The sequence below is a fragment of the Takifugu flavidus genome, chromosome 21 (assembly GCF_003711565.1).
Source record: "Takifugu flavidus isolate HTHZ2018 chromosome 21, ASM371156v2, whole genome shotgun sequence".
NCBI lineage: Eukaryota > Metazoa > Chordata > Actinopteri > Tetraodontiformes > Tetraodontidae > Takifugu > Takifugu flavidus.
Genome location: NC_079540.1, coordinates 5,583,209 through 5,597,350, shown reverse-complemented (window position 1 = coordinate 5,597,350; position 14,142 = coordinate 5,583,209). Strand labels below are relative to the sequence as shown.

Below are 14,142 nucleotides of genomic sequence, written 5' to 3'. Positions count from 1 at the left end.
AAAGGGGAGCATTAAAGCCGCCGGGACAAAACCCGTGAGTAACATTCATTTCACTACATCAGTGGCGTGCAGATTCCATCAGCGTCGTATAAACAGCCCACCCTCAGGACAGGCTTGAGAGGCAGGGGGAGATTTCCATTCGTGCCGCTTTCTTCGCTCTCGTGGATAACCACAACATAATACGACTGTGCGTCTGCACAAAGTGGACGTGGGAGTAATCAAAGAGCATTAATTTCAATCTGCGGAGCGCAAACGCGAGGACTGAGGGACGGATGCGAGTGATCAGTAGCCACTGGAGATAAGGAGAAACTCAATAATGGTTGTGTTATCCCTTAAGCTGATTAGCTGCCCCGATGAGATTTCAGAAGCTCATCTGAAAAAGAGATTGTTTACTTGGATGATATGATTCACATCTTTTCCCAATCCAACCCCTAAGACCCCTTTTTCTCTAATTTCCTGAGTTGGTGGGTCATTTCCAGAGTCGACCTTTGCTCTGTGCTAGCTGATAGCAGCGACATGGCCGCTTCATCAGGGAATATGGTGGCGCACACGCTCCGAGAACCATGTCAGGACTGGTTGGTATTTCCATATTGAAGAGATAAACCTCAAAAACCAACGATGTGAAAGTAAACAAATAAAAAAAGTAGCATTATAGTTTTTTTTTTTTTTTTTTGCAAGAATACACTAGGTGGTGAAAACCCCAAAATAAAGAGTTTAACAAAGTCTGAAAGCGTAGTCAGAGTGCTAATGCAGCAGGATCGGGTCTACATCAGGATGGTTCCTGCAGGACTGAATGACTATGCAGAAAGTTAGACACCGGGGAAGCTGGGAGGCCTGGAGCACTGGTAGCAACAGCGCTAGCTACTTTCCCCAAAAAAATAACATCCAGTCGCTCTTAATTATGCAAGAAGACTCCAAATCCCACGGAAGGCCATCAAAGAGATGAGGGGAAACTGCAGAAAACAAGTAAGTATAACCGCTGCAGCACCGCGGTTGCCTAAGCTAATGTTAGCGTTGGCTTCATAGGCCTCTTTGCATGAACTGTGTTGAAGATAAAGGGGACAAATGTTGTACTTGGCGAAAGATTCATTGACATTCCGGCTGGGAGTCAGGAGAACCTTTTGTCAATAAAGCATCAGATCTAGCTGTGCAAAAAGACAAAAGACCGCTTACTGACACCTCTAAGCCCTCTAATTCCACCATCTGCAGGTTTGCTCCACCATCCACATGCCTTCACACCCCTGAAGCACTCCAGAAGAAAAGCCATTTGTGTTTTTGTCTAGTTCACCCGCTAACAAAGTCGCAGCTGGTGTCGATATGTATAAAAGCCAACTTTTAAAAGTAAAAGTTCGAAAGAAAAACTCACACAGACCGACGAGTGGCAACGTTTCAGCACCCCGACATAAACCTGAAGCTGTGTTGCTTAGCATAATGCCAGCAGCTAAGCAGACAGGAAGTGGAAATTAGAGATGATGGTTGGATGGATGGATGGGTGGATGGTTTATTTTCAGGTTAAACACAGCCTGAGGAAAGAGAAATGAAAGACTGTTATAAAGGAGGCTGCGGAACCCCTCAATCACTGCGGGAGGAGCCGACTGATCCGCTGTTGTGAGTCGCAGCGTAAACGCAGACGGACGACGGACAAAGATGTCACAAAGCTGCTCCTCAACTCCGACCTTGGGTTATGAAATAAACGGTTACGTAAACAGCATTCCTTTACTACCATTTATCCTTTACTGCCGCGTTAAATAGTTCTTCTTTAAAAGAACGGATCAGCAACATTCGCTCTAGAAAAAAAACGATTCCTCCAATTTGTGGGTTAAAATGTCATTTTTTTTCAATAAAACTTTGCAATCTGCTGTGTACAACTTCAAACTTAGATTATTTAACCATCTTTTTTAACAGATTTTAACAATATGCTGCCTTTAAAGCAATAAGGAATCACTTCCATACAATCAAGAGCAAGACTTTGCCACATCAGGCCGTGATTCCGGGCTGTTCCCGGATAGAAAAGAGGATAAATCACCTCTGACGCCGACATGTTCCGAGGAGGGGCGGGAAAAAAGATCAACTGCCTTGGAGAACAAAAATGTTCAAGCGATAAAAGAACACCATCTTTCAACCTGACAGCAAACCAAAGTCCACCGCCAGCTGAGACAAAAGGAAAATATTTATCCAGGACTTCCAGGTTTGCGGGGACGATCCGAGGAAGAAGAGAAAAGCTCCTTTCAGTCTGAAGACGGACAAATCCGAGCCTCCCCCAAATAAAAGGGTCACGGCAGAACGTTCTCCATCTTGAACCAGAAGTTTCCTTCTCCCAGTTTTAATACTTTTCATAAAAGAGCCGTCTTCCATTTTTTACCTTTTGCTCATTAATTCAGAACCAGGAAAAAAAAGTAGTTTGATTTAATAGGTTTTCATTTAAGCCTTCGAGGCAATAAAAACTAGAAAATTAGACAGAGCCTGTAGCCCTCTGATATCGTGGTGTATCCGCTCAGACGTCAGCCAGATGTACTTCAATACTGATTACAGAATTACTGAAGACAGAAATTATTCATAAGCGGCGCGTGAAAGCTCTGACGAAGACCTGCAACCGCAGCCGAGTCGCTCTCTTTGAAAGTTTCCCGACGCGTAATAAAATGCCACTCAGTTTAGCTGCAACTTAAATCAGGGAAAAGGTGTTCGGAATTTACTCACAAGGCAGCGTGGAGGTTTCTTTATGGACACCAACGCTAACAAAGTCTGTAAACAAGTTAGCCAAACCAAAAAAATGCTCCAACCAAGGACTCAAGTACGACCTTCGAGAGCAAAATCATTTTTAGCCACTCTTCTTCAGTAATGTTAGCATGAATAAATAGGTACAGACAGCCATGTTAACGTTAGCCTGCTTGAATAAGGTGTAGCAGGAGCTAGGCCAGGCATGGGCAAACTAAGGCCCGGGGGCCACACGCGGCCCGTTAAACGTTTTAATCCGGCCCGCCAAACTTGAATAATTAAATGAATAAACCTTGTTAAATTTTCACTGCAATTCTGGTGTTTTCCCACTAGAAAAAAGACAGTCAGGAGGAGAGTGATGGTGATATCCTGAAGGATAACAGAACTTTCAGTGCTTTAAAATAGAAATGGTTATTAATTTTTTTTAAAAAGGCACATTTTATTCATTTGATTTTAAGTGTTTTAAGACTCATTCCAAAGTCAGATATTTTGTTGTAATGCTTCTCTTCATTTTCATTTGAAATTAAAGCACATGTTTTCTCCATATCCCAAGATGTGTATTTTTTCTCCAATGAGGTGAGGTTACCAAAGCACTCCATCCATCCATCTGCTCCTGGTCCGACCCCTTTGTCAAATGTTAGAACCCATTGTGGCCCACGAATCAAAATGTTTGCCCACCCCTGAGCTAGGCTAACTGGTAGTGTATATAAGTGATACTAAACTTTTCTGTTTCAAAGAAAAATATTTCGATAATATCAAACAACGCCTGTCCCACTCCAATGATTAGCGTTAGCGGCTGGTTAGGTAGCCAGGTTTTACATTTGACTGGCTCTGGTGTCCCGATCACCCTAGCAAAGAGGGAGTATTTACATTTCTCAGGCTCATTATTCCTGCACTGACCTCCATAGCCAAGTTGAGCTCTGCCTCTCAGTGGGTCCAGTCAGGAGAACTGTTTTTAGCAGAATGGAGCTGCTGTGTTTTTGCCTAGCATGTTTAATTGATGAACGGTTATGAACAATGGCGGCAGCGGCGCATTCGAGGAAGTAATGACTCTGCGGTTAGAGCCCCGATTAGCTCATGTCGCACGATTATTCCGTCTAAAAGGCAGCCAGCTGCAGCTTCTGCTACATTTTCACTCCTGTTCTCGTTTCCAAATCAAAAATTGCCGCAAAGCTCCCGCAGCTGTTGCCGAGTCGCAGATTTAACGCGTTGAAATGACTCATTTCCTCTCAGGTCATGAGTTCTGCAGCCGTACAGAACATGTAGGTTAAGGATCTGCCAGAGCTCTGGGCCCAAACACACCACCTCCTGGGAACATCACAGACCCTCGGCTTCAGATGTTCCCCATGTTCTAGCGTCGAGATACGAGCGCTACGGATGCTAAATCGGGACTTCGGACCGAGGGGACGCGTGCCAGGACGGGTGAATCTCCTCCCGCAGACTCGTTCTCGGTCCGGTGCTCAAATCTTTGCCTCTGATCGATTTCACCGAGGCGAATCGGGTTCACCTGATTTATCCGGTCCTGAATTCACCTCGCAGAAACGGACTCAGAAAAGAACAAAGGCCTTTTCTTTCCTCCTCCTCCCAGCCGTTGTTCGCGGCATTGCTCCAAATGTGGCAGATTTGCCACCGCATCACATCCCCGGTGTTACAGGAGGCAGCCGTGATGCAGATCGGGCGCGAGGCTCATTTGTCTGAACATTTTAAAACCGGCTCCAAAGGCTTGTTTAGCTACAGAGCATGAAATAACCATTTACTGGAGTTGGCTGGCACGCCTCGCCGTCCACCTCTCCTGTCCTTCTTTAAAGAGTCCGTGGCGGCGGAGAGCGCCGAGGCGGAGGGATTTTCGCTGGGAGCACCTGGCGAATTAAAGGCAAGGCCAGGTGGTCCGAGGCTGCAGCTGCCAATTAGCGGCGACCACGTGACAGCAGCCCGAGATAAATTCTAATTAACGGCCGACCTCCTGGGCATAACAATTAGCCTCCCCTTCAAACAAACAGAGGAGTGGTGCAGGAATCTGCGCAGGGACCAGGAACGAAGGGCGAACAAGTTCCACCGAGGAGTCGCAAGACAAGGTCAGAGACGCCGCAGGTTAGCGACGGCGGCGTGATTTACATTGATGGATTCACGGTCGGGAAGGTGGACGACGTGTCGCCGCGCTGCCACGTGGAGCATCGAGTGAGCGCCAACGCCAGTGCAACACGAGCGTCAGGGACTACCCTCAACCGCAGGGGGTGGGGCTTGTCCTGCTACATGACCGTGTCAAGTCCAGCTGGCCGGACATCTGGATTCGGTCCATCTTAACACGTAGCGCATGGTTGCGTGTGCACGCCAGACCCAGGGCCCGTGCACCTCCCCATTCATTTGCAGAGATAGCAACAGCTGGGGGGAGCGTGTCAGCGGGTACGTCTGCGCCCAAACCGAGATCTTCCTCACAGCAAACCAGATGTCTGCAGCTTCGGAGGTGAAAGGACCCCAGGGAGGAAGATGTTCCGCGTGTCTTAACGACTTCAGCAGAACGCGCCTCTCCACGGGGGGGGGGCACGTTCAGACTCTAGAAACTAACATACAGATGGCGTGACGCACTCCCGTTCCCCAGAGACGGCGTGTAAAAAAACCCCCAAAAAATAAAAACGTTGGACGATGTTTTCAAGGCAGGAATTGGAAATTTGGAAGGCCGAACATCTGCAGGCAGGAGAGCACAGTATAGTTTTACACTCCCCCACCCCCACCCCCGACCCCCCCTTTCTTGAGCCGCACCAGATGTGAATTTCGCTGCCGTTGCGTCTCTCTGACACAGTTGCCAGTAAATGTCCTCAACCAGCGTCCCGGAGATTTGAGACTGGGGGGGGGGAAGAGGGGTTTAAGGGGGTGACGGCTACACTGACTCTGCTGCCTGGTTAAATTCCCATTTTTCTTTCCTCAAACTGGGCTAGAGACACAGGTATGCACTTCCTCTGTGCCAGAATCCGAGCAGGGGAGGGGGCGGGGGTTGCTGGGGAGTTGCTTGGAAAGTGGCCAGGGTTGCTAAGTGGAAACAGAGGGCAAATCAGAGATCCAAGGGGAAAGACGGCAAAAGGCCTGAAACCGAATACACAGCGAGGAGAAGAAAGGCCGAAGGTTGGGGGGGGGGGGGGGGGGGGGGGTGCCAGAGGTGAGGAGCGAGATCTGGAGGAAGTTGGACAACAAACTTTGGACAACATTCCGAGCAGTGGGTTCCAACAAGCTCCACCTGAGAAGCTGCCCCGATGGGAGGAACTCCCCTCAGGAAGATCTGTCTCCTGCTCCGTTGTGGTTGGGGGGGCAACCATAATTGGGCTCCCTGGTACTGGATGCCTGCATTTGCATACCTGCTGTCACCTTCCTCTCTGAGTGGCGCCAAGGTCACGTGACGAGCAGCTCAAGAGGAGAAGCTTCAGCAGAAAATGAGCCTGAGACCTTCATTAGTAAATGAGGGCGAGGAGAACAGATCGGCCCGTAAACACAGTTTCCTCACACCGGGACGGTAAATCAGATTAGATGAGATTAGAGTCGGAGTTAATGGCTGATTTCAGTAAATGTGGCAGGACAGCGGAGCGGCGTCTCCACAGCCGGTGGATTCAACAGTTGCTGGAGCAGCCGGAACCCACGGAGCCTTCGTTTCATCTGTCTCTGAGCGTGCTGGCACACGAGAGGTGAGAGGAGCCCTCGGCAGCAGGAGAAGCAACTCTGACACCGGCAGGAGACATTAAATAAACCCCCCAGCGCCCGCGCGGACGCCTCCAAAGCAGCGCGGCGTCAAACGTTCGCGGCGAAATGTTGCGGAATAAAGTTGCATTCAGCACCTGCGTGTCAGCTGCACTTTAATCCCGAGTTTGAGAGGCTGGAATGAGGCTGCGCCTTGTGCGTGTGTGCCGGTACTCACCTAAAGTCAGAGCCGGGCTGGGAGAGAAGTCCCGTTATTTCCGAAGCGAGCGAAGCAGCACGGGTGGGGGGGTGGGGGGGGGAGTGAGCGAATCAGTCAGCTTCAGGGAGGTGGGGGGTGAGGGGTGGGGGGTAAAGTCATCAGAGTATGAAGAATGAGCAGGCACAGCCTCGCGCCGCTGCTGGATGGGAGAGCAGGAGGCTTCGCAGCGCGTCCGCCAACTGGAGGAGTTCTCCGCTGACGCGCGTCTCCTCCCGGGCGGCGGAAGACGCGCGGCTTTAAAGCGCTGACCGTGAGGGGCACAAGACTGCTGCACGCCCCCTCAACACAACACACACACACACACACACACACACCACACAACACACACACACACACACACACACACACACACACACACACACACACACACACACACACACAGCCTCCAGCTGATTGCTGCAGCATGAGAAAATCCATGTCCGGTTCTGGACCTGTGTCACAGAAGGAAAACGCTGGATTCTTGTTTATTTGTTTATCTATTTGGTTATTCAGTTTTATTGCTGCATCGATTTCTGTGTTTATTTAGGGCTCCTGGTAAATGTGCGTGTGTCAACCCTCACTCAGCACTCGTGTGTTCAGCATCAGCCAGTTTAAAAGGATTCTTTTTAATGGATTTGCTGGTGGAGCTAGAATGTGGCTGCGCGTGCGATGCGCACGAGACTGGCACCGGTCTGACACCTAACTGGTGATACTGGGAGAGAGGATGAATGGACTGGTTATAATGGGAGAGAGGATAAATGGACTGGTTTACTGGAGAGAGGATAAATGGACTGGTTATAGTGGGAGAGAAGATAAATGGACTGGTTATAATGGGAGAGAGGATAAATGGACTGGTTATACTGGGAGAGAGAGGATAAATGGACTGGTTATAGTGGGAGGGAGGATAAATGGACTGGTTATAGTGGGAGAGAGGATAAATGGACTGGTTATACTGGGAGAGAGAGGATAAATGGACTGGTTATAATGGGAGGGGGATAAATGGACTGGTTATAGTGGGAGAGAGGATACATGGAATGGTTATACTGGACAGGGAGGATAAATGGAATGGTTATAGTGGGAGAGAGGATAATGGACTGGTTATAGTGGGAGAGAGGATAAATGGACTGGTTATACTGGGACAGGGAGGATAAATGGACTGGTCAGAGTGGGAGAGAGGATAAATTGACTGGTTATAGGGGACAGAAAGGATAAATGGACTGGTTATACTGGGACAGGGAGGATAAATGGACTGTTATAGTGGGTGAGAGGATAAATGGACTGGTTATAGTGGGACAGAGAGGATAAATGGACTGGTTATACTGGGACAGGGAGGATAAATGGACTGGTTATAGTGGGAGAGAGAATAAATGGACTGGTTATACTGGGATGGTAAACCTGCACATCCTTCTACAGCCTGATTCTAACACAGCTCACTGAGGATAGCGTTGGTGATGCTAAGCTAATAGCCTCAGGCGAGGTGACTTGCCTCCCTGAATCCCTTCAGGTTTCTCTATTGAGGCTGCTGCACGAATGCCGACAACATTTACAAACTAAACGAGGGCCCATTTTAAAGGGACGCGCTCAATTAATTCCGTCACCTCCGATCAATGCACAGAACGTGCTAATTGGTGTTTTAACCTGAGCCAGTTGGAAGAGCTTAAACAAGTTCTTCTTGTGCCCTAACTCCACCGGACGCCTCCTCCTGCATGCAGACGTGACAGACAGACACGTCCTCTTGGGTTGACATTTGCTGTCTTACGTTGGACGGACAGGCGAGAAGAAAGAGCTGGCCCAGGGTGGCTATACTGCATCCCACCACAAGGGGAAACGAGACGTTAGGACCTCACTAATACGCGTGTTTCCTCCAAATACGACTCCCTCACTTCATCTGGACCAGAATTGGACAGGTCGCCACGGTCCCAAGTGCTAATCCAAGATTAGCGGCTGGCTGTTCAGAGGAGAGTGACGAGGGCGCCGACTGTAAAAGCTCCCCGAAGGTTAATTGTCCAAAAGTTTTAAGAGTTAGATTAATTGGCTGGTTCTTATGATCTGCGGTGTCGGCCGATTTACTTTTCGTTGTCTGGCGTCGTCCCCGGGTCATGAAATGTTAATGTGGGGGGGGGATGTCGGCTCATAATTTTTAAAAAAGGAGAGATTGGATTTGTGCTCTCGCTGCAGCCGTGCCAACGTGACTCAGACGAATCAATACCGCGAACATTAACGACGCTCTCCAAACGCCCGCCTGGAGATGTTCAATTAACATCCGACGGAAGATGGATTCGGAGTTTGTCGGGTTTTCGTAGCGTGGGATGAGCTTTCATTTAATCACACCTCAGAACCGTTCCATCATCCAGTTTGCCACAAGACATCGGAGATTAAAACACAGTCACCATAATATTTATATTCCCCGTCAATAAATGGTCTCCCTGGCAACGGGAGCTTGAAATGTCCGTTTGTAATCACTGTCCGGAGGTTGACTCCATTAACGTCGGCGGCCATTTTCCCCCAGTTTAACAACGCTGCAGCTATTGACCAGCTCAATGGAGCCAGTTCATTACTGTCTGTGTGTGGATCCCCGGGAGGTCCTGGAGATCCTGCTGGTCTTCCTGAACCTCCATCTGTCTGCTCTGCCATCCTGGAACCCCTGCAATGCCCTCAGACCCTCGGCCAGGCCGAGCCGCTGGCTCTGGCGAGCTTTCGGTTCTTAAAAAAACAGTCACGCGCGCAGAAAGTGCAAAGCATGCTGGGCCGTAGCACGAGGAGGATCTCCTAGCGTCCAGCCCTCAGGCAGCATCTCACCTGAGTGTGTGGGGGTGTGGGGGTCTGGGGCAGGGACCCTGCTCTTCTACAGGAGCGCCCTTCGTCGTAGAGGCTGGACGACCATCGTCGTCGACACGCACGTCCGCCCCCCCGTGAGAACCACGGCGGCGTGCGTTCCACCTCCACACACTCGCCCCTTCACTTCTCCACAGGCTCCGGTCTGAACTTTCTCAACCAGATTTATTGCACTCGAACGTTGTTTGTCTTTCTGACTCGTGGGGCGAATATAAATGGATGGACGACGTTCAGAACGCTGCGATCACTCGCAGGCTTCAATGAAAACAGTCTCGGAGGAGAATCATCAACACGGCGGCTTCGCAGAGACAAAAATAACTGGTTGTCATGACAGCACGTTACTTCAGCTGGGAAAATAAGCTCAAATTATCAGGCAAAAATAAAACAACAAAAAAACTTCACTCGCCCCTCGCAGCCGCAACACGGTCAGAGTTTGAATTTTGGGTCAGATGAGCATGTGCGTGGTCGGCGTTCCGGCGTGCTCGCCCCCCCCCCCATCCCGCCTCGGCAGGAGGCCATTACAGCCTGAGAGGCCGCCTCTGCTCAGTCGGCTGCAGCTCCACCAGAAACAAATTGGAATATTTTACTGAGCGGATCAATTCATCGCTGTCGGGAGGAAAAAGGGTTTTTTCCACATCTCTGTCTGTTTATGTGAGGCCTGGAAGGGGGGGTGTGAAGAACTGGATGCACCTCTGAGGATGGAACCAGCTCCTCTCCGAGCAGAAACAACCTCAGGTCGCCGTCTGCCTGATTCGGGATTGATCTCAGAATAGATTCTTTTCACTCCATAAAGTGCACGCGGCCGCCGGATGGATTATCGGCACGCTGCAGCGCTCGCCACATTGATTGAGTTGCGCGCTGGTCTGAAGCGGAGAGCAAGGTTCAGAGAGACGCGGTGCGTTTGGGAGCGAACGCGTGGAAATAGGGTCGGATTAAAAGTCCAAATGAAGAACTCCAGATCCACAGCCAGGGTCGGGCTGATCCTCCTGGGAGCACCAGTTTGCTCACAAAGCCGCACGTTAGATTCGGCTTTGATTGCTTTAGCGGGAGGCTTTGGCGTCCAGATGGTAGAGCCCATTCCACCAGGGGAACGTTTGGAGCGGCACTTCATTTCCTGCACTCAGATTATGCTTCTGCTTCTCGGGCCACGCTGAATTCGTCAGAGGCGGTTTGTGCATCTGAACCGCCTCTTTTACATTTGCTTCAGGGGAAAATTGGGCCGTCGCCAAGCTCCTAGCGTCCGTTTCAACAGCCCAGCTGGTTTCCAGACAGCCCACTTGGCCTGCAGCCTATTTATATCTTCAAAACATCACTCAGCAAGCCGGTCAAAAAAAAAAAGTTTTATAATTCCGGCTAATTAGCTGAACCACTTTAGCATCTTTAGCTGGTCCAAGTAGCTGCAGGATTCAATCTCCAGGGGACTCTGGACTCAGAGGGGTGTTTGAATCACAGGTCATGTTTGTGTCCAGAACATGACAAACGTAATCACAAACGTCCTATTTTTGTTTCCGCGTCTCAAAAGGGAACCCGACGCAAGCGAGCCTGTGAAAAGTTAGCAGGAGGGGCCAAATAACTGCGGCTCGCCATGTGACAGTGATCTGCGGTGCAGATCTGCTTCGGGGTGACGGCTGATGGGAGGCAGGTGTTCGGGCTGGGAGGAGTGATGAGACGATTACCAACAGATGTGCGCGGCAATCAGGAAGGGAGGGAGAGCATCACCGCCGCAGACAGGGAGGCAGACAGACTGTGCAGTTTAGCCCCTCCCACCAGGCAGAGTGAAGAGGAGGTGAAGCAAAACATTTACCAAGATGAGACTTTTAAAACGGAAGCAATTAAATGACGCAGCGACGCTGCTCGCTGGTTAAAGCCAGACGGGGCGTTAGCTCGCACGTTAGCGGTGGCTGGAGCGTCCTGATCTGACCCAGACGTCTCAACACACATTTAAGGATTCCTCTCACAACAGCACACCTGAAACACCACCGAGATGGTGTGTTCCTCGCCTCTGAAGCTCCAGGGCACAGAAAGTGTTCCGCATGCGGCGTCACGAACCGCTTCCTGGTTATTGTCAGGGCGCCGTCACCACTCGTACGGGCCTCAGGTGCATTTTAGGAATGGAGACATTTGATCTGAGACAACGGATCGATTTCTGGGTTGCAGGCAGGAGAAAAGGCGGAGTGATGAAGAGCGTACGCACGGGCGATCGATACGGACAAGCTGCTGAACCGGAGCAGGGGTGATGTTTGACACAAACATTGTGGATTAGCTTTAAACTTTAGCCTGAACGCGATCACAAGCTCGCTCTCATCAAATGTGATCAACGTCCCCGTCCCCCTGGTCCGGTCCTTTCAACATCTGCAGCCGCAGCTGCCACTGCCTGGAGAGACCCAAACCTCTGGTGCTGCGAGTTTAGCTGCTAGCGCTTTAGCCTTTAGATTAGCAAAGATTAATGATGCCCCTCCGTCTGCTTTTCCTTCTTTCATTAATTTATCATCTGTTATTGATCATCAGGTGTGTGGGATGGTGGAACAGGTGGTCAGCAGGTGAGAGGCAGAAACACACACACGCACACACACACACACACACACACACACACACCACACACACACACACACACACACACACACACACACACACACAGACGCTTAGCTGTCTGCATCAGATGTGTTGACTTGGAGCAGCCAGGTATCCCACAATGCATTTCAATCTGGCCATCAGCAGCAGTGGTGGGACTACTTCTATATTCTAGTATCTACAAAGGAGGTAAAGCTCCAGCTGTGAAGCTCCAGGGGGCGGGGCTGAAACCAGGCACACGTTTAGATTTCAGGGCTAAATAGAAGAATTCTGCCTTTAATCGTCGACTCTCGGTGGGCTTCTGATCATTTTGGGAGCCGCCGCTCTCCCATCTTTCCTCCCAGACTCTCTTTCCCACAGTGCCGCGCTGCTGCAGAGGTACCGACTCGCTCTTTTGCCACATTGTTAAGAACTTCAAAGCCTGTTTGACACGTACGCTGGGGAGCGAGATGGTGGCGGCGGTGGGGAGCCGAGCACGTCTCACGTCGACCCGAGGACACATCTAAAAAGCAGCGCTCCGTGAAGGCAGCTCACGCTCCGCAGGCTCCTCCATGGCTGCACCGGCTGGGTTCACAGGAGATTCTGTAATTTAAGACAAAGGTTCGATGACCTACATATCAATTAAAGAAGTCGCTCTGGCGTCCTGGTTGGCATCTGGCTCACCAGAGGCTCTGGTTTTGTCTCGGCTGCCACGTTCGCGTTTGTCCCTGCTAATCTGAAGTGGCTCCCCGTTAAGCTTTAATTCTTCCAGACGGAGACGTCCACGGGAATAAAAAAATGACAAGAAGGTTTTTATGTCGCGTTCTATCTCTGCAGCCCCCACGCTGTTTAGTGGATTCAACACAGGTCTTCAGAGAGGACAGAAATGAAAGGATGATGGAGTAATACATTTCCCTTACAAGCATGTTTCATTTTAGTGGGGAAAAAAAGCTTTTAACATAAATTCTGCAGCGCGGAGCGATTCATTTTTCATATCGGAGTGTGAGTCAAGCCTTTATCTATGGGGGAAGACTTGTTTTCAAAACAAGGTTACAACTGTAACAAGATTCAACAGCACTAACTGGGTAATGAGTAAGATGTTGGTGTTTGTGTTGTGCTGATGAATCGGGTATTTAGGGTTTATGGCAGGTGGGGTCACAGCAAAACCCAACCAATCCCATATTCAACGACACCGTTCATGACGTGGCGGCGTCAAGCCTCGCTGTTATGTATGAGGACACACGCTTCGATCTGTCCCCCTCCGTCCTGTCTTCATCCGTATGGAGACAAAGACCCAAGTCTCGGTGGGATTACTGCAGCGAGCGACCCGTAATGACCATCAATTTGGGTGGAAATGAGGGGAAATCATCTATGACGCACGAAGTAGGAAAAATCCTGCCTATTTTAATCCTTAATGCTTGTTAATGTTTGATGTCCCAAAAGAACCCCCCAAAAGGCCTTTAAACACAGAACAAGAAGGGCCTTCCTGATGTCTGCGGCTCACCTTCCTGCAGGAACAGATTAGCGTTGAAGCTAATGATGTGTGCATCCTGGGTAATAGCATTACGGAGGCTCGGCCTACCTGATGGCTGCTGGTCATAATGGGTTTGGACCAGTGTGTCAACACGGCCACATCCCAGCTAATGAGGACGCGAAGCAGCAGAGGGAATCACGGACGCCTGGGTCCGCTCGCATGGGGCACAAAGCAGAGCCCAAGTCTTTTACCGCTGGTGCTGGCAATTAGGAATGCCTGTTTTTGTCCTTTTAAAGTGTTCTCCAGTTGAAAGCCCGGCCGCGGGGCCGACCGGCTCAGCGAGCGAGCAAAATATTTACTCCACTGCCGCCGATAACGAGAAAAACAAGCATTTTTCTGAACGTGGAGTGGGGAGACGACAGTGAGGCGGGTATTAACATCTTTGATTGGTCCATGCCGGAGCCAGGACCAGGGAGGGGGAGGGGGAGGGGGGGATCTCAGGCAGGAATACAAACTAGTTCCATGTGGAGCAGAGCTTCACAACTTTGGGTCTTTGGGGAGCTGGAGTGACTCTCTCCTCCCACCACAGCAAACCTGCCGCTCCGGCGCGGCTGTGACTCCCCGGAACGCTGCCGCTCCACCC

At 50.2% G+C, this 14,142-nt stretch overlaps 1 protein-coding gene and 1 long non-coding RNA gene across 4 annotated transcripts in view; one reads left to right on the top strand and one right to left on the bottom strand.

The window, feature by feature from the left end:
- The window catches only part of LOC130518051 (CMP-N-acetylneuraminate-beta-galactosamide-alpha-2,3-sialyltransferase 1-like), a 33,027-nt gene extending 26,154 nt beyond the window's left edge, over nt 1–6,873 (bottom strand). The window contains exon 1 of one of the 2 annotated variants that reach the window (XM_057020370.1): nt 6,620–6,873. The gene's annotated coding sequence lies outside the window, so the exon portion shown is untranslated. Of the gene's footprint in view, nt 1–1,366; nt 1,510–6,619 lie in introns of those variants that run through there. The other variant, XM_057020371.1, reaches the window with a different exon arrangement.
- A 4,094-nt stretch (nt 6,874–10,967) lies between these two features.
- Nucleotides 10,968–12,833, top strand: LOC130518696 (uncharacterized). 2 transcript variants are annotated; one of them, XR_008948124.1, is made up of 3 exons: nt 10,968–11,708; nt 11,984–12,015; nt 12,391–12,833. It is a non-coding gene; the product is annotated as an uncharacterized LOC130518696 (long non-coding RNA). The 2 variants fall into 2 exon arrangements; XR_008948123.1 differs by having other exon boundaries at nt 10,968–12,015.
- The last annotated feature ends 1,309 nt before the right edge of the window (nt 12,834–14,142 follow it).